The 25,437-nt window shown below is 40.6% G+C and overlaps 1 protein-coding gene across 4 annotated transcripts in view; it reads right to left on the bottom strand.

The window, feature by feature from the left end:
- LOC106571749 (kelch-like protein 29) overlaps positions 1-25,437 on the bottom strand; it is a 323,412-nt gene that overhangs the window by 183,315 nt on the left and 114,660 nt on the right. The window lies entirely within an intron of this gene.

The raw sequence follows: 25,437 nt of genomic DNA, 5'->3' as shown, positions 1-25,437 counted from the left end.
AACGGAGAGCATGAATCGATGCAAGCTTCAGTGGAAAGAATGTACAGAAATATGACGCAACCACGTCAAAATAAATGACGCAAAATATATAAAAATCAATGTCGGCCATCATTTGAGCTGAAGCGAGAGAAGATAAATTCACACTTCGGAATTAAATGTTGCCTGACTACAATATTTTATCTTGATACGTTAATAAGTACATACTGTGTTAATTTTGGCATGCTAACTTGCCTACAATACCAACTATAGAATGCGTAGATCGCAAGCCCATAGGAAATCAATAGAGCTAACTGGCTAGCTACTACTGTAGCTAGCTAAATAGCCACGAAGAATTGATAGCTAGCTACCCACGAAGAACTGAAATCTAACTTGCATAACTTTAGTTTTAGGTAATATTTGCCTGTTAAACTTGCTGGCTAGCTAGATTATTTTGATTCACATATAGCTAGCTGATAATTATGAAGTAAAATGTGTATATCTTGTTTTGTCTCCATTGCCATTGTCCTGACTGGAAGAAGGTTCAGTGAATGGGGAGGTGCAGCGTGAGGTAATACAGTAGGGGGAGTGTGAGTGCTTCGCAAATGTAATGTTTTATGCGTCTTCCACACTCTTGTCCTCTCAAGAACGTACCCAAGTGAACGTCCTCAGAGCATGAGACTGTGGAGCACAGTACTATGCATATTGAGAAACACCCTCAGTGTGTGTGTGTGTGTGTGTGTGTGTGTGTGTGTGTGTGTGTGTGTGTGTGTGTGTGTGTGTGTGTGTGTGTGTGTGTGTGTGTGTGTGTGTGTGTGTGATACTGCACTGCATTCCTAGTCCTCAGTGCTTTGTCATTTTCCTGTCTATTTTCAGGGCTGTAGATTGTGAAAAATAAATGCGGTGGATCCGAAGTTGAAATGATGATTTATTAATAAACATAATATTATCTCAACCTTAGTACATAAATAATTAAGGGTTTCATTCATGAGTTCTACCTTGTTTTAATTTAGATAAAGATTATTTTGGTCCAATTGTACTAAATTTCTCTAGTTGGCGAGCAGTGATCCTACTTTACGGCTGGCAGGCATATGGTAAAAAGGCTCTTCAATTTGGTTCGCTGGTCCTCTAAGTTGGTTATCTGTGATGATCGGAACAGTGTGTGTGTGTGTGTGTTCTGCTTGAACCATTCTACCCCCCGGCACATCATTAACCATGTCTCATTGAACAGGGAAATATGCAGGTCACACATCCACAGATTTCTGGTCCCATTTTTTACCTAGCATTAATACAAATTTAAATGATTTGAATAAAAACTGCTAAATGTCTTTCTCTTTCTCCTTCTGTTTCCATGTAATACATATTAATGTATTTTTCTTTGAAATGAGAATAAATCAAAAGTCAGTTGCCTTAAAGCGAGGAGAAAGGAAAAGATTAAGAGGTAGTGATAGCTCAACACAGATGCATGAAGGGCACCCGAGAGACAGAAACACAGAGAAAGAGAGAGACTGCTACCCGGAACTATAGCACTACAGCACAAAGTATGATTTACAATGGTTGGTAAAAGGATGGTTGTTATAGTGACAATTTTAAGTGGCTATGAAATGTTTTATAATATTTAATCCTATAAATGTCAAAATGTCACAGTAGATGATCACCGTAGGTTCTAGAATATGATTCATTTAAAAAAGTATTTAACTGATGAGTAATTTAACATTTTTCAAATGTCTTTGCTCAATAAAAAGATATATACCAACACATGTTTTTAATGCCGCTTTCTCTTCTTGTGAGGAAAAACGTTATAGTTAACAAAGAACAACTTTAGTCTGTCTTGACAGTGGAGAAGGTTCACAGACATTAGGTTCAAATCAGAGCAAAATATTTAGAGAGTTGGGCCAATGCGGTTTCTGCTTTATGATGCATTTACAGAGACTTCACTCTATGGCAGCTATAGTGCTTTCAGAAAGTTTTCACACTCCTTAACCTTTTCCATATTTTGTTGTGTTACAAAGTGGGATTCAAATGAATTTGTCATTTTTTTGCCAACGACCGACACAAAATACTCTAATGTCAAAGTGGAAGAAAAATTTGTAGAATTGTATCTTGAATAGCTAAGTTTTCAACCGCCTGAGTCAATACCAGAGCTTAATTTGTATATCTTCAGGTGCTGGAACAAAAAGTGCGCCCGAGAGTGGGGTCACCTGGGGAGCTCTGAGGTACCAGAACACATGAGAAAAAAAAAGAATCGCTTGCATATTATTGCATTTGCATAGTGGCATAGAGCAACAGAGTAGAGGAACTTACAGAAGTTGCACGCATGGGGAAAATTTAGTAGCCTTGGGTCCGGAAAAAAATTGGCCTTTTATAAACGCATTTCATGCAATTCTACATAATTTTACACGACTGGAAACTTTGGCAGAATCTTTTTAACCCTAGTGTTGTCTTAAGGGTAAAAAATTACCCGCCACTATGTTTAACAGCAGAGAAACCCCCTAAATATTTTTTTTTCCAACTTGAAATTTGATGACTTTTCCTAGAGTGACCTCAAAGCTGTACACCACCAGGGTACAAAGATTGTCTTCGAGTCATTTTGACCCAACAGTTATAAAATAATTTACACACCACAAAAACCACAAAGACACACAAACACACAAAAAATTAGAAATTGAGATTATGTGCGCTACTGATTGAACTCAGCCAGCATCTTCTGAAGAGGAAGATCACCCTTGTTGGCACAGTTCGAAAGAACAAGCCTGAGCTCCCCCCTGCACTCCTCGCAATAAGGGGGAAAGGCCTTCTCATCAAAGTTTGCCTTCACCACCACTCTAGTTTCTTACCTCCCAAAGAGAGACAAGAATGTGGTCCTCCTGAGCACACTGCACAAAACGGCTGAGATCAGTGATCTTGAGGACAGGAAGCCAGCCATCATCCTGGGTACAACCACAACAAAGGAGGCGTGGACAACCTGGACAAGGTGATTGGAACTTACAGCTGCAGGAGGATGACTGCCCACTGGCCCCTGGTCATCTTCCATAACATCATTGATGTGTCCTCATATAATTCCTTCGTGATATGGAACAAGATCAACCCTACCTGGATGCCTGATAAGCGGAACAAGAGGAGGATGTTCCTAGAGCAGCTGGGAGAGACACTTGTAAATCCACACATTCAAAGAAGGGAGCACCAGCAGCCTCTGCAGCGCTTGTGAAAGCTGTTCAGGGGGCTGAATCTTGCAGCTGGGGCAGGCAAGAGGAGGATATGCCAATTCTGCCCCCCAAAGAAGGACTGTAAAACAAATACTATGTGCTGCACATGTAAGAAATACATCTGCAAAGTTCATGCACACACACTTGCATACTGTCCTACATGTGCTAATTAGAGTTGATTGATTTATGTTCTTCACGTTTTTGTTTTGTATCTATTATCTTATTTTATTCTTATTTATTGCTGTTGTTTATACACCTTGTGGGTGGGGGCAATGGTTCAAAAAATGGGAGATGACTAGTATTTTGTAGTTGAATTCTTCATTGTACAGTATATAAGAATATATCACCATGTTGCCAAAAAAGTTTGACTGTTAATGTTTCCCTTCAATAAAATGCATTCAAAATTACTTTCTGCACATTTCTGCTACTCTGCTATCTCTTGCTAAAAAAATTATATGTTTACACCTATGCAGTACCTTTAGCAATAATAATAATAAACCTCTACTTCAGTAAAGAAAACAATTATGACAAGTGTGTTGTAATGAAAACGAGTGGTGTCTACTGATTAAATGCAGTCTTTCTGCATTGTGAAGAGGGAAAACCCAGATATTCACAAAGTTTGTGATGAATGACAGGTTTTCTTCATGCCAAATAGATTTGGGGTTTAAAATTCAATTAAGCTGCTTTATTTTAGGGGTTTAGTGAAGGCGGGTCATTTTTTACCCTTAGGACAAGGGGAGTGTACAGAATGTTAAGACAACACATTAAAAACCGCACAAATGATCGTAATGACAGGCTACTTTGACACTGACAAACTGAGATCAATAAAAATGACCTTGTCTTTAATCCATCAATAGCCTAGGCCTAGGTGTGTGGAGACATATTATAGGCTACAATATAAGGGGGAAATTGTAGCTCTAAAAATGATTTCCAGTGTCACTGACTCACTCGTTGGTGATTGGCCAACCAGCGCTCGTCCCAAAAGCCTATCTCTCTCGTTTTACTTTGTAAAACAACATTTGGAAGTTGATCAAATCTTTTGGTAGCAGCAGACAGATTAGTCTTCTCTTTTCAGTAGGAGCCATTTGCTTTCCAACCTGTGTGAGATTGTATTTGAAATACTGCGAAAGGCCGGTTATGTCTGCTTGCTGTTTGTTCACTGAAAGATTTGCCGCACGTTCCCGACTGTATACTATGCCTGGTTATAGGGCTACATCCACAGCTAGGCTATTTAAAAAAAAGCTATTTATTCTCTGTGACTAAATTATAGGTCTTCTTATGCTGTAGTAGGCTATTCTGAATAATTTCATTTCTTTCTGAAAAGACAACAGTAGCCTAATTACATAACTTTGGCAAATGTATTTTAATTTGTCATCAGGGCACTGCAGCTCCTCCGGAACCCTTCGCGTGGCTATGATTCTATAAGGAAATAAATGGTGAAGTGCAACGCTGGTGAGATCAGCGTTGCAGGCTCATGTCTATCACAGCAGAGAGAGAGAGAGAGATCATAGAACGTGACTCTCATTCTAGTTCTGTGAGAGATACAGGTGCCCTTCTCACACAGCGACGGCCACGCGTTGGTCTCAAACATACAGTGCATTCGGAAAGTATTCAGACCCCTTGACTCTTGACGTTTTGTTATGTTACAGCCTTTTTTTCCCCCTCATCAAACTACACACAATACCCCATAATGAAAAAGCAAAAAACATTTTTTGCAAATGATTAATAAGAAAAAACAGAAATATCACATTTACATAAGTATTCAGACCATTTACTCTGTACTTTGTTGAATCACCTTTGGCAACAACTACAACCTAGAGTCTTCCTGGGTATGACGCTACAAGCTTGGCACATCTGTATTTGGGGGATTTCTCCCATTTTTCTCTGCAGATTCTCTCAAGCTCTGTCAGGTTGGATGGGGAGCATGGCTGCACAGCTATTTTCAGGTCGCTCCAGAGATGTTCAATCGGGTTCAAGTCTGGGCTCTGGCTGGGCCACTCAAGGACATTCAGATAATTGTCCTGAAGCCACTTCTGCATTGTCTTGGCTGTGTGCTTAGGGTCATTGTCCTGTTGGAAGGTGAACCTTCACCAAAGTCTGAGGTCCTGAGTGCTCTGGAGCAGGTTTTCATCCAGGATCTCTCTGTACTTTCCTCCATTCATTTCTCTCTCGAATAGTGTCCCAGTACCTGCCGCTGAAAAACATCCTCACATCATCATGCTGCCACCACCATGCTTCACCATAGGGATGGTGCCAGGTTTCCTCCTGATGTAACGCTTCTGTTTTTCATTTTTAATACATTTGCAAAATGTTCAAAAAACCTGTTTTCACTTTGTCATTATGTGGTATTGTGCGTACATTGCTTTCTGAATGCACTTTAGGTTACAATATTGCGCAAACCATAAGAATATCAGGCCTGGGCTTAAAATATACTTTTTCAATTAACGAAGAGGTAACTCAAATTAACTTTGTCTCTGTTTGTAACATCTTTTATTTGAATTTTTACATTGCAAAAAGTGACAATTATTTGAAGTACTGGATCCGGCCAAATAGGTTCCGGAACAAAACAGTCCAAAACGGAGAGATGACGGATCCTTTTTCGGCAGGATCCGGCTCAAATGAAGCACTGGTTAATACATGTTAGAATCAACTTTGGCATTGATTACAGCTGTGAGTCTTTCTGGGTAAGTCACAGAGCTCTGCACTCCTGGATTGTACAATATTTGCACATAATATTTTTTTTTATTCTTCAAGCTTTCTCAGGTCGATCATTGCTAGACAGCCATTTTCAAGTATTGCCATAGATGCCTCCCATTGTCTGTTGGAAAGCAGACTGAACCAGGTTTTCCTCCAGGACTTTGCCTGTGCTTAGCCCTATACCTATAACATTATGCAGCCACCACCATGCTTGAAAATATGAAGAGTGGTACTCAGTGATGTGTTGTGTTGGATTTGCCCCAAACATAAAGCTTTGTATTCAAGACAAAGTTAATTTCTTAGCCACATTTTCTGCAGTTTTACTTTAGTGCCTTATTGCAAATGGGATGGATGGATTGGATTATTCCGTACAGGCTTCCTTCTGTTCACTGTCATTTAGTTTAGTATTGTGGAGTAACTACAATATTGTTGATCCATCCTCAGTTTTCTCCTATCACAGCCATTAAACTCTAGCTGTTTTAAAGTCACCATTGGCCTCATGGTGAAGGCAAATTGCAACTGAGTTAAGAAGGGCTGTGGGCCTCCCGAGTGGCGCAGTGGTTTAAGGCACTGCATTGCAGTACTATCTGTGCTACTAAAGATTCTGGGTTCGAGTCCAGGCTCTGTTGCAGCTGGCCGCGACCGGGAGACCCATGGGGCGGCACACAATTTGCCAGCGTTGTCCGGGTTAGGGGAGGGTTTGGCCAGCAGGGATGTCCTTTCTCCCCAATATCACGAAATTGAGGAGAAAAAGGGGTTACAAAAAGAAAGAAAGAAAGGAAGCCTGTATCTTTGTAGTGACTGGGTGTATTGATACACCATCCCAAAGTGTAATTAACAACTTCACCATACTCAAAGGGATATCCAATTTCTGCTTTAAAAAAAATTACATAGATATTTTCCAATAGGTGGCCTTTTTTTCGAGGCATTGTAAAACCTTCCTGGTCTTTGTGGTTGAATCTGTGTTTGAAATTCCCTGCTCGACTGAGGGACTTTGTATGTGTGGGGTACAGAGATGAGGTAGTCTTTCAAAAATCATGTTAAACACTATTACGGAGTCCATGTGACTTGTTAAGCACATTTTATATAGGCTTGCCATAAGAAATACTTATTGACTCAAGACATGTCTAATTTCCATTTTTTATTAGTTAGTAAACATTTCTAAAAACACAATTCCACTTTGACATTAATGGGGTATTGTGTGTACTGTGTGAAAGCACACCTGGATTGTATAAAAAAAAATAGGCCTACTATAAAATTGAATGCCTAAAATGAGCACTATGATGCATTGACATGACACTACAAAATTATATGGCAGCCATGTTAGCTCCCCATCAACATTACATGGGGAATATTTAAACAAGCTATTTAAATATGTCTAGAATTAGAACAATAATCAAAATACTAAAAGGGCCTAACTCCAAATATATGGCTCTGCGTCCAATCAATGGCTGTCATGAAATGTACAGTATGAGAAATAGCACCTTAAAGTCTATCTATAATTCAGACAGTCACAGCAGACAATCTAAACAGCTTTTAATAAACACCTCCTTCCTTAACCTTGTCAATCCAATCATGTCACTGAAGTCAACCCACACACTCCCAGACTCTTATCTTTCTCTCTGACTCTTGCTATGACTCTTTTTTTCTCCTCCATCTCTCTAGTCCCTCTGTCTACTCCACTCTCTCACCAGGGCCATGCTTTCCCTCTGGACAAAAGACCCAGACGCAACTCAGAATGTCTTCAAATTGATAAATAATTGCAGAAGAAAGTGTTCTCCACTGTAGTTCACAAAGATGTTGACATTCACAATCTCATTGTTCCATGATGTTATGTTATGTAGCCTGTCCTTGGCCACGAAAAACGTCTTAACTATGATTCCACCTAGATATTGTAAAGACTTTTTACCGACCAATTTAATGAACAATGAGCGTCTCTGTCGAAAGTAAAGTGCAAGAGCTTTGTGCTCCCATGGTTGCCAAATGACAATGCTTATTTTCTGACAAACAATAGCTCTGGGTTTGAAATCTTTGTATTTAAAAAAAAGTATATTTATCCTGAGTGACGCTCACAGGGCTTTGAAATTGTCCATCTCTTGTCAAGTGTGAATCTTCTTGTTGAAGAGCCATGTTACCTCCACCACAGCGGGCCGGCCAGAGTAGTCGCATGGTAGATTTGATCACAATCAACAACGCATTCTTGTAAAATCAAAAAAAGCATTTAGGAAATTTTCTTTGAATTTTACACTCACTCCGGCAATATGGTGTCAAAAACCCTATTCAGTGTGTCGGCTCAGCTAGTAATTCCTTTATCATGAGTGGCTAAGAGACCTGCCAGCAGCGCCCACTGTCTTTCATTTTAACAATACTTTAGAAGTTCTATTACTACCGTCTTAACCCCTAGTTACTGGCCCTTTTTAGCCTTAACAAATGCCATACAAAGACATTTTTCAATCACATTATTTTCTGATGACGACAAATGCAGATGAAGCAGCCAGGCAGCCCAATGTGTGAGGTCTGGAGCTTGGTGGAGTCACGTAGATCAAATTCACACTTCACTGGAGAGGGTTAGGCAATAGATCTGTGACTTAACATTTAAGCACCATCACACTGCAAAGAGAAAAATAAATAAATAAAAGAAGTCGGCAATAAATCGTGCACCTAAAAATAACACATGCGGGTGTGTGAATACTAATTGTGTTCCGGTCGTGTTTGACAATATTTATTGCCCCCCCCTCTCTGTCACACATACACTCCCCATCATCACTATGTCTCCTCATGATGAAATGGTTCCAATTTCACTCTGACCTTGGAAGTGTTCTCTTTAGGCTCTCTGTCCAGACAACAAAACCTCATAAAGAGACAGGCGAGATGGGGAACAGTGGATAATGTCACCACAAATCAAAATGTTCTCTCTTTAAAAGCTAAAGTACGTAGAACATGGCACAACACAAATATATATTTTTAAAACACACACAACCGGCCTGCATTGTGTTGAGACCCACTGACTGCAGGATGGATTATACACACAGCCAGGCAGTGGTGGAAAAATTACGCAGTTGTCATACTTGAGTAAAGGTAAAGATACCTTAATAGAAAATGACTCAGATAAAAGTGGGTCACCCAGTAAAATACTTCTTGAGTAAAAATATCTGGTTTTAAATGTACTTTAATACAGTGGTGGAAAAAGTACTCAATTGTCATACTTGAGTAAAAGTACAAAGGTAAAGTAAATACTATACATAAAATTCCTTATATTAAGAAAACCAGATGGCACGTTTATTTTATTTTATTTAATATCAGCCAGGGGCACACTCCAAACACTCAGACATAATTTACAAACACAGTATTTGTGTTATTAAGTTATTAATTACATTTTGGATGGTGTATCAATACACCCAATCACTACAAAGATACAGGCGTCCTTCCTAGCTCAGTTGCCGGAGAGGAAGGAAACCTTTCAGGGGTTTCACCATGGTCACTTTTAAAAAGTAGAAAACTGAGGATGGATCAACAACATTGAAATTACTCCATAATACTAACCTAAATGACAGAGTGAAAAGAAGGAAGCCTGTACAGAAAAAAAAATATTCAAAAACATGCATAACCTAAAACACATGGCCAGTTGCTTACCAAGATGACACTGAAAGTTCCTGAGTGGCCTAGTTACAGTTTTAACTTAAATGCCAAGACTGATCAACAACCAAATTGACAGAGCTTAAAGAATTTTTTAAGAATAATGTGCAAATATTGAACAATGCAGGTGTGCAAAGCTCTTAGAGACTTACCCAGAAAGACTTACAGCTGTAATTGCTGCCAAAGGTGATTCTAACATGTATTGACTCAGGGGTTTGAATGCGTATACATATAAATATAAACACAACATGTAAAGTATTGGTCCCATTTTTCCTGAGCTGAAATTAAATTTAAGGAACTCAGTTGTGTTGTGTGACAAAGCTGCACATTTTTACATTTACATTTAAGTCATTTAGCAGACGCTCTTATCCAGAGCGACTTACAAATTGGGAGTGACCTTTATTGTCCCCAGCACAAGGTGCACCTGTGTAATGATCATGCTGTTTAATCAGCTTCTTGATATGCCACACCTGTCAGGGGGATGGATTATCTTGGCAAAGCAGACATGCTCACTAACAGGGATGTAAAGAAATGTATGCACAACATTTTAGAGGAATACGCTTTTTGTGTGTATGGAACATTTCTGGGGTCTTTTATTTCTGCTCATGAAACCAGCATTTTACGTGTTGAGTTTATATTTTTGTTCAGTTTAATTATTTTGTCTTGTCCATTCACTCTCTGAATGGCACACATACATAATCCATGTCTCAATTATCTCAAGGCTTAAAAATCCTTCTTTAACCTGTCTCCTCCCCTTCATCTACACTGGTGACATCTTTCACCTGGATTCACCTGGTCAGTCTATGTCATGGATAGAGCAGATGTTCCTAATGTTTTGTTTACTTAGTGTATATCAAACTGAAACATGAAAATACAGGGTCACATTATTATTAATATACAGTATGTTAACGTGCAACAGTAACATTTATTTCTGGAGTGTATACAGCGGTTTAGGCTGTGGGGTGCTGGGCTGAGCTGGGCTGTACGGCGGTTGGTTCGTGGCGCTACTGTAGTGCTCATAATGAGAAACATCTAGCGCTCAGTCATTTGTTAGTCGGAGTTAAGGTCAAACTGTAAAGCGCAGGATGATTGAGTCACCCCCAACTTCCCCATTAGAATTTGCATTTAAAAATATATTATTTATTTATGTGCGTATTATTCAAATGACAGGCGGGCTGCGATATTCCCCTGAGCACAATGTACAGATAGAGCAGAGTGGGGCAGACCCACAGTGGAAAGAGAGACAGAGAGAGGGAAAAGAGAGAACAAAAATAGGTAGAAAGGGATAGAGAGAGAACAAAAATAACTATTGTCTAAACTCACAGGAAATGTCCAACACTTTGTGCCATGAAAACTTTATTTCCCATCACCATGAATAGGTAGGAGCTTCACCTCTACATCACCTTCTGTATTAGTAGCTCTACATTGAAACACTACATTCACCATAATCCCATTCCAAAGGCAGGAGCAGACAGTGTAACCACATATGGGAATTTAAACAAATTAACAGCCCAATTATTTGCAACCCGCTGTAAATCAAATAACATGAGAATGTCTAATCCCAACACAGCGTAGCATAAGTGTCCATTCTATTCCATCCATCATGGGGATTATAAACCAGTCCCCCATTACCATGAATCTATGGTTTCCCACATACCACATACAGCTAACCATGCAGGTGTTTCCTTATTAACACTGTTTTAATTATGTCATTGTAATAACACCAATATCACATCCATCATTCCACAGCCCTAACAGTGGTTAACCTCGGAACACCTGCTGTTCTACTGCTCTGTTGCAACATGTTCTGTATGCCATGTTCCGCGTATTCCATGTTCTGTGTGTCAAATGTTCTGTTCCACATGGGAAAGCACTGGTCCAAGCTGATCAAACATAGCACCCAGTCCAATGGGTCTTAGACTTCCTGACGAGCCAACGCCAGGTGAAGGTAGGCAACAATACTTCTGCCACTATGATACTCAACACGTGGGCCCCATAAAGGTGCATGCTCAGCCCCTTCCTGTACTCCCTGTTCACCCAATCATCAAGTTTGCTGACAACACAACAATGTTAGGCCTGATTACCAACAACGGCGAGTCAGCCTACAGAAAGGAGGTGGTGCCAGGAAAATAACCTTTCCCTCAGCATCAACAAAACTAAGGAGCTGATCGTGGACTACAGGAGACAGCAGAGAGAGCACGCCCCCATCCACATCGATATGGTCAAAAGCTTAAAGTTCCTGTGTGTGCACATCACTGAAGACCTGATATGGTCCCCTCACACCGACAGCGTGGTGAAGAAGGTGCAACAGTGCCTTTTCAACCTCAGGAAGCTGAAGAAATTTGGCTTGGTCTCTAAGACCCTCACAAACGTCTACATATGCACCATCGAGAGCATTCTGTCGGGCTGTATCACCACCTGGAACGGCAACTGCACCGCCTGCAACCGCAGGGCTCTCCAGAGGGTGGCGCGGTCAGCCCAATGCATGATCGGGGGAACACTGCCTGTCTGCACTCCACATCTACAGCATCTGGTGTCACAGGAAGATTGCATTTGGATTACCGTTGAAGTGCTATTTGGGTTAATTGGATTTGTTCCGACATTTCAAGATACATTTTGTTAATTGTTATTTTTTTAAATGTAATTGGCATTTCACTGCATCGTTAGGAGCTAGTAACATACTGTAAGCATTTCGCTGCACCTGCTACAACATCTGCTAAACTGTTCATCTAAACTTCTAATCTGCTAAACAACCAATACACGATTTGATAGCAGATCAACAAAATCTCCCGGTTTTACCAATTTGATTTCAGATTCTGATGTTTATCCACGTTTCTCCAAACGTAAAATGTCAAACTTTATGGTTAAGGTTTTAAATAAGGTTAAAACAGTACGTTTAGGCATTCATTCTGAATGGTTAAGTTAAGGGTTAAGGTTTGGGATAGGGTTAAAACAACAACAACAACAAAATAACGAGTGTCCACCACTGGGATTGAACATGCGACCTTCGGATCCAGAGTAATAGGATAACATCCATCCACCACTGCTGTCCACAACACCTTAGCAAAATCCAAGCCTACTTGATGGTAATAACACAGTTTAGTGGGCAGTTTTGAAGGCATTTCTCGACGTCCTCAGGACATGGACAGGTGTCCAATTTGGAAGTCAATCTTGAGCGATTTCAGATACCAGCTCAGGGGGAGAAAAGAGCACACAGGCAATTGGATATCGATTCTGTCACCTGGAATTTTCACAAAGAAACTTCTCTGAAGCTTTGGGTGACGCCTGTTTTGTGCGCTCGCTCGGAAACGCGGCCAAGTCCACTGAAAATGTTTCAAGGGAACGCGAGGCCTTGGCGGTTATATACTATCAAAGAGAGTGCAGGCTATTTCACTCACCCTCCCCCCTTTTTCCAGGAAAATGAAAGGGTCAGTTGTTTTTGGTCTTGTTGCCAGGAGTCACCCTAAAGCATCCACAGTGACTCAGGCTCTATAATTGCTTGTTTAGTTGGCATAATCACTCACACAAATCTAGCTGAGGAAACATAAAAGCCAACAGCAAAACAAATTAGCCCAATTGTTGTGTAAAACAGATGCTCCGAGAACCCATAGAGCACCATGTCAAAAGTGTGAGACGTCTTGAAACAAAATGGGGGAGACACTACCATGATCAATCGTACCAGTGCATACTTCAGACTAGTCAAATCTGAGTTCTGGGAAATGGTATCTAAATGCTATTTTCTAGCAACATGACTGATGTTTTTAAATCTATGCATTCATCATCAGATTTTGGTCATACTTAAAGGCATAGTTCACCCAATTGACAAAATGACATATTGGTTTCCTTAACCTGTTTGACAGCAATCCATACTTTGGTTTAGTTTCCCTGGTATTGTTTCCACCATGCTATCGTTTGAGACTGATATTAGCATGTTTCGCGCATCATGTCCAAGTCATCCGAAAGTATCTAAAATTGACTGTGAAGCTCAGCAAGTCACTTATAGATGTTTTGAACATGTGCGAAAAATTCTAATATCAGTCTCATGACTTAAATGGGATTTGTGCCACAAAGGCAAAAACATTAGCATGTGGAAACAGTGCCAGGGAAACTAAACCAAAGCATGGATTTCCGTCATACCTTGTCCATACACTGCTTACAGGGTAAGGCAACCAACATGTAATTTTGTAATTTGGGTGAACTATGCCTTTAAAGAAAAGGAGGTGCTCTGAATGTCAACCCTTTCCACACATACCTTTCTAAATGCCACCGTTCTCTAGTCTGCCCCCATGGAATAGGCGAGACAAAGAGGGAGGGAAGCTAGCGGATGAGGGTGGAAGGGGGTGACAAAGAGGGCAAGAGAGAGAGAGAGAGATAGAGAGAGGTGGAGAGGGGTGACAGATAAGAGAGCAGAGAGCTTTCCCAGCCTGAGAAACCAAATTACATGCAGTCAGCTGGACTGAGCTTGGCGCCGCGGGAGTTCATTTTACACTTGAAGGAGGATAGCAGGGCTAAATGTGGGGCCTTGAAGGGCCCGAGAGCTGAGCCGCTCATTTGCTGATGCGCTCAATTACATAGATGAATGAATGGCAGACGAGATAGATGGATGGTTGGGAGAGGAACAGAGTCTGTGGTTACAGTGGTTATACTGAGATAGAACCGGCTGCAGAGTAGAACTGGCCTCCAATAATTACAAGAGAATCAATCAAATGTGTCTTACATAGTGCTTTTGACAGAAACTTGAGAAACTTTTATCTTCTGAAATGACAATAAAATGAAGGTAGACAGAGAGTAGGAATAACTTACTCCTCTTTACTCTTACCCTCCCCTCCCTTACTCACCTTTCCCTACTTAATAATTATGGAGTAACAGGATAAGTGCCCCTAACCACTGGTTCAGGATCCAATATTTCTTGATCCTCCTAATAGTTACAGCTAGGATTCGGGCGAGAGTAATCTGATCCTAGATCTGTGGCTAACTTAGTATATAATGGTTAAGGCAGCGTTTCCCAAACTTGGTCCTCAGGACCCAAGGTGTGCACATTTCGTTTTTTGACCTAACACTACACAGCTGATTCAAATGATTAAAGCTTGATGATTAGTTGATTGTTTGACTCAGCTGTGTAGTCCAGAGGACAGAGTTTGGGAAACCCTGGGTTAAGGTTATGATTAGGGATAGAAATCAGATTCTGGATCTGTGGTTAAAGGGAAAGTGTCTTTGGTTTCACAAAGACAGAAGAGACTGCTGAGTAAAGCTGAGCTCTGTCACCAACAACGAGAGACAGATGCGCTGACTAGACCAGAAAGAATAAAGAACAAAAGGAACAATGACTTTTAAAAACCCTTTTTCAAAGTCCCATTAAGATAACACATTTTTCAAGACAGACATAATGCATTCAATAGGCCTATGCTCTTGAACCGGACTTAGAGTACCAGCCAAAAGTTTGGACTCACCTACTCATTCAAGGGTTTTTCTTTATTTTTTACTATTTTCTACATTGTAGAATAATAGTGAAGACATCAAAACTATGTAATAACACATATGGAATCATGTAGTAACCAAAAAAAGTGTTAAACAAATCAACATGTTATAATTGAGATTCTTCAAAGTAGCCACCCTTTACCTTGATGACAGCTTTGCACATTCTCTAAACCAGCTTCATGGAGGTAGTCACCTGGAATGCATTTCAATTAACAGGTGTGTCTTATTAAAAGTTAATTTGTGGAATTTCTTTCCTTCTTAATGCGTTTGAGCCAATCAGTTGTGTTGTGACAAGGTAGGGGTGGTATACAGAAGATTGCCCTATTTGGTAAAAGACCAAGTCCATATTATGGCAAGAACAGCTCAAATAAGCAAAGAGAAATGACAGTCCATCACTACTTTAAGACATGAAGGTCAGTCAATCCGGAAAATTTCAAGAACTTTAAAAGTTTCTTCAAGTGCAATCGCAAAAACCACCAAGCGCTATGATGAAACTGGCTCTCATGAGGACCGCCACAGGAAAGAAAGACCCAGAGTTACCTCTGCTGTAGAGGATAAGTTCATTAGAGTCACCAGCCTCAGAAATTGCAGCCCAAATAAATACTTCAGAGTTCAAGTGTCATACCCTGACCATAGAGAGCCTTTTATTCTCCATGTTGGTTAGGTCGGGGTGTGACTAGGGTGAGTAATCTAGGTTGTTCTTTTTCTATGTTGGCCTGGTATGGTTCCCAATCAGAGGCAGCTGTTCATCGTTGTCTCTGATTGGGGATCATATTTAGGCAGCCATTTCCCCACTGTGTTTTGTGGGATCTTGTTAATGTGTAGTTCCCTGTGAGCACTCCATAGCTTCACGTGTTCGTTTATTCTTCATTGTTTTTTGAGAGTCTCATTTAATAAACATGTGGAACCCAGATCACGCTGCGCTTTGGTGCGAGTATGCTTCCAACGATGTTCGTGACATCAAGTAACAAAACACATCAACTGTTCAGAGGAGACTGCGTGAATCAGGCCTTCATGGTCGAATTGCTGCAAAGAAACCACTTACTAAAGGACACCAATAATAAGAAGAGTCTTGATTGGGCCAAGAAACACGAGCAATGGACATTAGACCGGTGAAAATCTGTCCTTTGGTCTGATGAAACCAAATTTGAGATTTTTGGTTCCAACCCCCGTGTCTTTGTGAGACGCATAGTAGGTAAAAGAATGATCTCCGCATGTGTGGTTCCCACCGTGAAGCATGGAGGAGGAGGTGTGATGGTGCTTTGCTGGTGACACTGTCAGTGATTTGTTTAGAATTCAAGGCACACACAGCAGTCTGCAGTGATACGCCATCCCATCTGGTTTGCGCTTAGTGGGACTATCATTTGTTTTTCAACAGGACAATGACCCAAAACACCTCCAGGTTGTGTAAGGGCTATTTGACCAAGAAGGAAAGTGATAGAGTGCTGCATCAGATTACCTAGTCTCCACAATCACCCAACCTAAACCCAATTGAGATGGTTTGGGATGAGTTGGACCCACAGAGTGAAGGAAAAGCAGCCAACAAGTGCTCAGCATATGTGGGAACTGCTTCAAGATTGTTGGAAAAGCATTCCTCATGAAGATGGTTGAGAGAATGCCAAGAGTGTGAAAAGCTGTCATCAAGGCAAAGGGTGGCTACTTTGAAGAATCTCAAATATAAAATGTTGATTAGTTTAACACTTTTTTGGTTACTACATGATTACATATGTGTTATTTCATAGTTATGTCTTCACTATTATTCTAAAATGGAGAAAATAGTAAAAAATTAAGAAAAACCCTTGAATGAGTAAGGTGAGTCCAAACTTTTGACTGGTACTGTATGTAGTCACCCACACAAGCCATATGTTGCAGTTTCTGCTTCATCAATGGTGTGTTATGGCAGAAGCATTAACTGATCTGCAAAGGGCAGCGGGTCAAGTTGAGGGATCAAAGAGTCATGTTTAGACTAGAGGCTCTCACTTCTGACCCTGACCCTTGAACCTATGATGGTGAGGAAGTGGTGAGGGGATGGCAAGGTTGTATAGTATTGACAAGGTCTAGGTCTCCAATGACACAATATTCCGAATAGTCCTAGCAGCAAATATGGGCTTTTATCAAAAGTAGTTCACTACATAGGGGATAGGGTGTGTGTGTGTGTATGCTCTGGTTAAAAGTAGAGCACTGACGTATACAGGAAAGACCAGGACACCTTCATTTGTCAATGTTTGAGAATTGCCGTAACAATTTGTCGATACTTATTTGAGATTTGAGCCCAATGTGTTACCAGTCTGAGGAAACGACTAGAGGAACTCAAGTGATGTCGTCTGTGATCCCCCAGTGAGAGAGCGTCCTATATCCCGGCTGTCTTTCCGCCGTCACAGCTTCGCCCACCCCCGCTGCTCTCCGTCACCGCCACGCTATCTCATATTACATCTCTGCCACTCAGCACCAACAGATCAGCAATCCAATTTCACACACACCGCACACACACATAAACAGGGATGCTATGAAGATGACACAGAAACAAGGATCTACACTATGATAGAAAAAATTTTTGAAGTGTAGAGGAGAGAGGGAAAGAAAGTAGAGGAGAGATAGAAACAGAGAGATAGGGGAACAGGGGAATATAAGAGAAGTGCTTTCTATCATTGCATTACAGTAAAGGAAAGGACTGTCAGCTGTACCCTTATAGTGACGGAGGGGAGTAAACACACACAGCTATGTCTTACTATACTTGAGGACTTAAAAAAAAAAAACATTTGATTCCCATTCAAAATCCTATTTTCTCTACCCCATCTCCTAACCTTAACCCTAAAATATACTTTTTACAAGTGAAGACCGGCAAAATGTCCTCACATCTAGAATTTTTTGTTGGTTTACCATTCCTGTGAGGACTGACAAGGTTAGTAAAACGTGTACACACACACACACATATATCCTGGACCTCTCAAGTCCTTCTTTCAACACAATCTACAGGCCATATGATTGAAATGCAAAAGAGAGAGAACGAAAGAGAGTTGAAGCAAGAGAGACAGAGAAAGCAAGCGAGCAAAAGAGACAACACGTGTCTGATGCTGCCTTTGCCTTGTAAATACCCCTTTTGTTTATCCAGTGACGACATATTATCATCTGTGTTGGTCTCCATTCAGCCAGAGCCCACAGCAACAAAGGTCCTTCTATTGTACAGGGCGAGCCCATGTACAGTATTGAATTACAACATTTTGTCTGCCCTTTCAATACCAGACAGAATACGCATTGCGCCTTTCAATGCCACAGACTAAAAAATGGCCAGTAATTGTGATCATAGAAAACATGCTCTATTATTTCTCATAATAGAGATTTCAATGTGATATCATATGACTGGCTATTAGAGCCGGCCACTAAACCTCCCCGTCTTTCTCCTCTCCCTTTTCTTCTCTCATCGTCTGCCCTCCTTTCGCCTTCTCTCCTGGTCTGCCATCTTCATCTCCCCTTCTTTCCTCTCCTCTCCCTGCCAACACCATAACACAGCCCTTAGCAAAGGCTACAGAAGCCAGACCAACCACACCACACCGCCAGAACCCTGACTGGGTTTTATTTGAGGAGAAAATATTTTCCGGTTATAGAAAGAGAACATGGAGGTTCTCCGCTTCTGTTTTCGGAACGGATTAAAATCAAACTGTTTACTGCAGGAACCTAAACACAGACAGCGGAGAGGAGGACTTGGCTGGGGTGGATGGAACGGAGTAGACAGGCGGCTAGACACAGACAGGGGGAGAGATGGAAAGACGGAGACAGGCAGACAGACAAACAAACGTTTGTCTTTGGTACAGAAGGGCAGCTAGGATAAGACCATATTTACAGACTGGAATACAGTAACATCGTGCATCAAGGGAGAGGGATTTGGATTTGGTTGAACAAAGGCCATGGAGACCTCTGTCATGAGGAGATTGACCAACATGGCAGATGTCATCATCGTGTCCTTGACCTAGCACTGTTTTCATTCAAAGCATTTTCCCCCCTTTTTCAGAACCTGTTACCATTTTGCAAGGTCAGCAAGTTGGATTAAACCCACATAAAATATCGTAATAAAAATAATGATCAAAATCAAATCGGTAATTGTCATGATTTGAATAGAATCATGTATTTATTGTACTGTAACTTCTTCTAATCAAACATTATTCAATCGTAACTTCTATAGTTTTCATCAGACAGCCTGACAGTGGGCAGCACTGTGTCCGAGCTTTGAGCTTTAAGTAGTAGTAGCAGTAGTAGTACGTTTTAATGGTTTCTCGCAGTCAGACAATTGTACACCAATTTATAATCAAAAATAATTATCAAATAGTACAATTCAAAGTTTGGCGTCACTTAGAAATGTCCTTGTTTTTGAAAGAAAAGCAACATTTTTGTCCATAAAAATATCAAATTGATGGAAATGGCAGATTTTTTATGGAATATCTACATAGGCATAGAGGCCCATTATCAGCAACCATCACTCCTGTGTTCCAATGGCAGGTTGTGTTAGCTAATCCAAGTTTATCATTTTAAAAGGCTAATTGATCATTAGAAAACCTTTTTGCAATTATGTTAGCAAAGCTGAAAACGCTTGTACTGATTAAAGAAGCAATAAAACTGGCCTTTTTTAGACCAGTTGAGTATCTGGAGCATCAGCATGTGGGTTCAATTCAGGCTCAAAATGGCCAGAAACAAAGAACTTTCTTCTGAAACTCATCAGTCTATTCTTGTTCTGAGAAATGAAGGCTATTCCATGCGAGAAATTGCCAAGAAACTGAAGATCTCGTACAACAATGTGTACTACTCCCTTCACAGAACAGCGCAAACAGTCTCTAACCAGAATAGAAAGAGGAGTGGGAAGCCCCGGTGCACAACTGAGCAAGAGGACAAGTACATTAGAGTGTCTAGTTTGAGAAACAGACACCTCACAAGTCCTCAACTGGCAGCTTCATTATATAGTACCCGCAAAACACCAGTCTCAACGTCAACAGTGAAGAGGTGTCTCCGGGATGCTGGCCTTCTAGGCAGAGTTGCAAAGAAAAAGCCATATCTCAGACTGGCCAATAAAAATAAAAGATTAAGTGACCCCAATCTTTTGAACGGTAGTGTATATATGAAACAACAATACTAGAATGACAAGGTTAAGGTGGCAGCTTTAGAAAATACATCTTTAGAGTTCTTAGGGAGACATTTCTAAGGCCCCCGGGCTATATGGTGTGTGCAATGATCAGTTTAGCAAAGTATGGAATGGGAGAGTTCTGATACAGGCCTGTGAGTGTCAGGGGAGTGTTCAGTTTGTGGCTGTTTCGGGTTACTAATTGCTAATAAGGAACTGTGTTCCATACAGATCAGGTCATCATGGACGGTCTGGTTTGAATGGAGAATCTTAATGCTGTCCACATGCTGCAGCAAATGGAGGGCTCCCCATTTGAACACCCTGGGGCTATCGACCAGAGTAAACACAGCGATCACTGGTCCTCCTCAACACTCAACTCTTTCCTTGTGTCATCCTAACCAAACATCTACATTCAATCAACTAAAGATCCTGGCGATCCCGGAGCTCTTATTGTCCTGTTCTGGAAGCCTGGGAGAGGATATCAGAGGATAAGACATGCATTTATGATGATGTTTGTGTTTCTGAAAGATTATGGCGGCTCTACTGCATGGCAAATTGAGAGGAAATATTTGGGGAAATGTTATAGTCAGGCTAATCCTCATCATATTGATAAGCAGGTTACCCCAAGAACCAAAAAGGTACATAAATCGGCAGGAGAAAATATGGTTTACGATAGCCAACAACTCAAATTCATTGAAACGTCAGGCATAATTCTTTACGTTTTAATGCCTTACAATTGTTGTCTAACATGCAGATAAAAATTATTGCTCCAAAAAGTTACTTCTTATATAAAGGATAGATTGAAGAAAAAACGTTTAATATGAGTGTGTTGCCAAGCTATTTCTCTGGGGACTGGAATAGAGATCCCTGAGTATTCTGTACTCTGAAGGTTGTCTTCATTCAGACTGACACGCATTGATCAGCCGGACAGCATAAAGAGAGAGAAGTGTTCTGCTCCGCTCCACAACAGTGGGAGATCCATCAGCCTATCATGCAATTCATGGATAATGCATGTCCCACAAACAAAGCTTTGGTGAGGAGCTTCTCCATGTCTATGGATTTTGCCATCGTTCGTGTAGACATTGAAATGTAAAACTGCGAGAGTAAAGTGAGGTAGAGGTAGAAAGACGGAAGGGAAACACAGGGGAGCCGAGACTGACTGTCGAAAATACTTTTAGGTTTAACGTAATCAACATATGAATAGTAAATTAAGCTTCAAGGCTACGCCGTTAAAATGGGGGAATAGGATTCCTCTCCAACCATTCATATTTATAGAATAAGAGGCTGTAAATTTCCTCCAGAAATGGCCATGCTGTGCCCTGTGAAGTACATTACTATCAATTCAATTCAAGATCATTTACTGGTATGAAAAGGGTGAGAACTTCAATTGCCAAAGCAAACTGTGACCGTAATAGGACCTGTAATAAGATAGCATCAACAGCAACAGGAATGTGAAGACCATAGCCGATTCACACTCTGTACATTTAACGGTTTCGTCAAATACAGACGTCCATGATGCATCATGCTTTCAACATGCGTTGATTCAGCTAGTTTGTGTTTACCGCTACAGTTTATTTCGGGCCAGGAAAAGCTTTGCCCCAGATAAGAAATGAATCCACCATAAATATTTCCAAATATCATTATAAGCATACGTGAATACAACACTATACCATTTGGTTTCTAGCCAGGTGGATGTCACATTCAGCCATAATGAGAGACAGGTTTCCCTAATAGAAACACAAATATTTTCAATAAAAAGAAATAAGGAATTTGTTTGTCCAGGTGAAGAGAAATAGTACAGTGTCCTTCACAACGATAAATCAACAGTGAATCAGAATAAGACAAACTAATTACTATTCAGACATTCAACCCAACATGAAATCAGTGTGATATTAAAGATATACATTTATCAAAGCTGCATGTGAGAGAGGCAGGAGCTGTATAATAATATTTATGCAAGTCATGAATCAATATATCTTCCTCAGTTGAATGGCTGTTCAGCTCGTGGCAGTTTCCATAGGGAAGCTGGTTTCTATTTAACCACCTCATGGTGAGCCTGTGTGCTTTAGAAATGAAAAGTTTCATCTTATCTGTGCTAGATCTTCCATCATTTGAAGGAACTATTGTAGTGGATTTCCTTTTTTATCTGAGCCTAATTCAGAAGCTAGTCTCACCCGCCATTCCTGTCTCTCTCCCTCTTTTTCCTTTCTTTTCAGTTTCCCCGGTGGGAGTCTCTTTAAACTTTAATCATCTCACTTTCAGTACATTTCACTGCAACCTCGCAGGAAGGTTATCACATTTTTCAAAAAAAATTGAAATCTCTCTTTGCTTTCGCCGTATCCTCAATAAAGTTGCTGTGATTTCATCATTCATATCTTCTCATTGACCGGTTCTATTCTGTGTTTTTCCTGCATCGGTATTGAGACACAGGCAGGGTTTATATTATAAAATACACCTGCCAGCCACAGTCAAGGATGTGTCTGTGCAAGGAGATGCTAGAGAATAGAAGGAACCCTGATGTGTTCAACTCAAAGGTGATACAGAGTACTGTTTTCAATTCACTTTCAGCTACTAGTACCGTATTGAAAAGGGAGTGGCTCTTGATCCATGACCAGATTTTTTTTTTCTTCTGAGGCTCCCTATCCGCGAGTCCGCAAACTCTCTCAGTATCTCCTGGACTGGGTTAACTGAATAGTTAAATAACAAAAATAAGAAAGTTGCAATGTCACTAAGCAAAAACAAAACAACAATAGCCAGTACAATATATATATTTGTGTGCTTTTTCAGCACTATCGTCATTATTAGCTAACTAGCTCATTAGTGACGCTAGCTAGCAAATTAGCAAGCTAAAGGTATCTAGCTGGCTAGCGAGCAGGCCTAAGTAGACTATTTAATCTCCCTTGCCAACAAGTTTCATCAGTCTCAGGCATTGGACAAAGAGTTTGCTAGGGGTTACTTAGCTAGATAGCTAACACAATTCACAAGCTAAAAATTGCTAACAACGCAACTAGCTAGCTAGCTAATGACAATGACAGCTGTTGCTAGGTGTGGGGTACTGCAAACTGCAAAACCAAGTAAATTACATTTTTTGACATTTGTACTGGCTGTTGTTTTGTTTGTTTTTTTGCTTAGTGACATTGCTAATTTATTATTTTTGTCATTTAACTATGCATTTAACCTGGTCCAGGTTCTGAAAATATACCTGTCTCAAGTTTCCATAAGATACTGTGAGAATTTGCGGACTCACTCCCCATTTGCGGGTCTGCTGCTCCCAGCACTGAAGTACCCAACCTGCCCTGCCGCCAATCAATGATATACAAGGGGAGTTCGCACTGCTCTGCCACCGTATGAGGACAAACATTTTCATGTGTAGATGGTATGGCATTCTATTCATGTTGCTTTTACTGGTTAGTCTATATTAAATATCCTCTTTTTATAAACTAGGATGTTCCGTTAAGATTTAAAATATATTTTTAAAAAGGTGACCTGCCAATACTGCAAGACTATATAAAGTTCCTTCAGAAAGTATTCACACCACTTGACTTTTTACACATTTTGCGGTGTTATAGCCTGAATTTAAAATGGGTTGGTGGTAAGGGTAGGTAACAACACATCTGCCAGGCTGATCCTCAACACGGGGGCCCCTCAGGGGTGCGTGTTCAGTCACCCATAACTGCATGGCGAAGCACGACTCCAACACCATCATTAAGTTGGCCGATGACACAACAGTGGTAGGCCTGATCACCGACAACGATGAGACAGCATATAGGGAGGAGGTCAGAGACCTGGCAGTGTGGTGCCAGGATAACAACCTCTCCCTCAACGTGATCAAGACAAAGGAGACGATTGTGGACTACAGAAAAAGGAGGACCGAGCACGCCCCCATTCTCATCGGCAGGCTGTAATGGAGAAGGTTGAGAGCTTCAAGTTCCTTAGTTTGTTGTTGATGTGGACACCATCATGGTCCAAACACACCAAGACAGTCGTGAAGATGGCACGATAATGCCTATTCCCCTCAGGAGACTGAAAAGATTTGGCATGGGTCTTCAGATCCTCAAAAAGTTCTACAGCTGCTCCATCGAGAGCATCCTGACTGGTTGCATCACTGCCTGGTATGGCAACTGCTTGGCCTCCAACCGCAAGGCACGACAGAGGGTAGTGCGAATGGCCCAGTACATCACTGGGGTCAAGCTTCCTGCCATCCAGGACCTCTATACCAGGCTGTGTCAGAGGAAGGCCCTAAAAATTGTCAAAGACTTCAGCCACCCTAGTCATAGACTGTTCTCTCTGCTACCGCACGGCAAGCGGTACCGGAGCACCAAGTCTAGGTCCAAAAGGCTTCTTAATAGCTTCTACCCCTAAGCCATAAGACTCCTGAACAGCTAATCAAATGGCTATCCAGACTCCCCCCCCCCACCCCTATTTTCACGCTGCTGCTACTCTGTTTATTATCAATGCCTAGTCACTTTACCTCTACCTACATGTACATATTACCTCAATTATCTCGACTAACCGGTGCCCCCACACATTGACTCTGTACCGTTACCCCCTGTATATAGACTTGCTACTGTTATTTTATTGTTGCTCCTTAATTCTTTTTACTTCAGTTTATTTTAGTAAATACTTTAACACTCTTTTTTTTCTTAAAACTGCATTGTTGGTTAAGGGCAGTGTAAGTAAGAATCTCACTGCAAGGTGAATGTTGTATTCGGCGCATGTGACAAATACAATTTTATTTGATTAAATTGAGATTATTTTGTCGTCACTGGCCTATATACACTACCCCATAATGTCAAAATGGAATGATGTTTTTCAAAATCTTTATAATAATTATTTTCTTACATAATGTGTAATAAATCAAAGGGGATGAATACTTTCTAAAGGCACTGTACTGTGTTTGTCTCAGATACAGTGAGCTCCAAAAATATTGAGACTGATCTTTTTGTTGTTGTTTTGGTTCAGTACTTTTTGATTTGAGGTTAAAGTGCAGACTGTCAGCTTTAATGTGAAATTACAGAACTTTTTGTACATAGTCCCCCATTTTAGGGGACCAAAAGTATTGGGACAAATTCACTTATATGTGTATTAAAGTAGTAAAAGTTAAGTATTTGCTCCCATATTCATAGAACGCAATGACTACATCAAGCTTGTGACTCTACACATTTGTTGGATACATTTGCTGTTTATTTTGATTATGTTTCAGATGATTTTGTTTGTCTATAATTTTCTCACTCATCATTATTATCCATAATCATGTTAGCATCCACATTAATGTAGAAGTGTTTAGAAACATATTGTATTCTTACTTAAAACAAAAGTGACTCCAAAATGACA

The sequence above is a fragment of the Salmo salar genome, chromosome ssa15, assembly GCF_905237065.1.
Source record: "Salmo salar chromosome ssa15, Ssal_v3.1, whole genome shotgun sequence".
NCBI lineage: Eukaryota > Metazoa > Chordata > Actinopteri > Salmoniformes > Salmonidae > Salmo > Salmo salar.
Note: the sequence above shows the minus strand (reverse complement) of the source record. Positions and strands in the feature narration are given on the sequence as shown.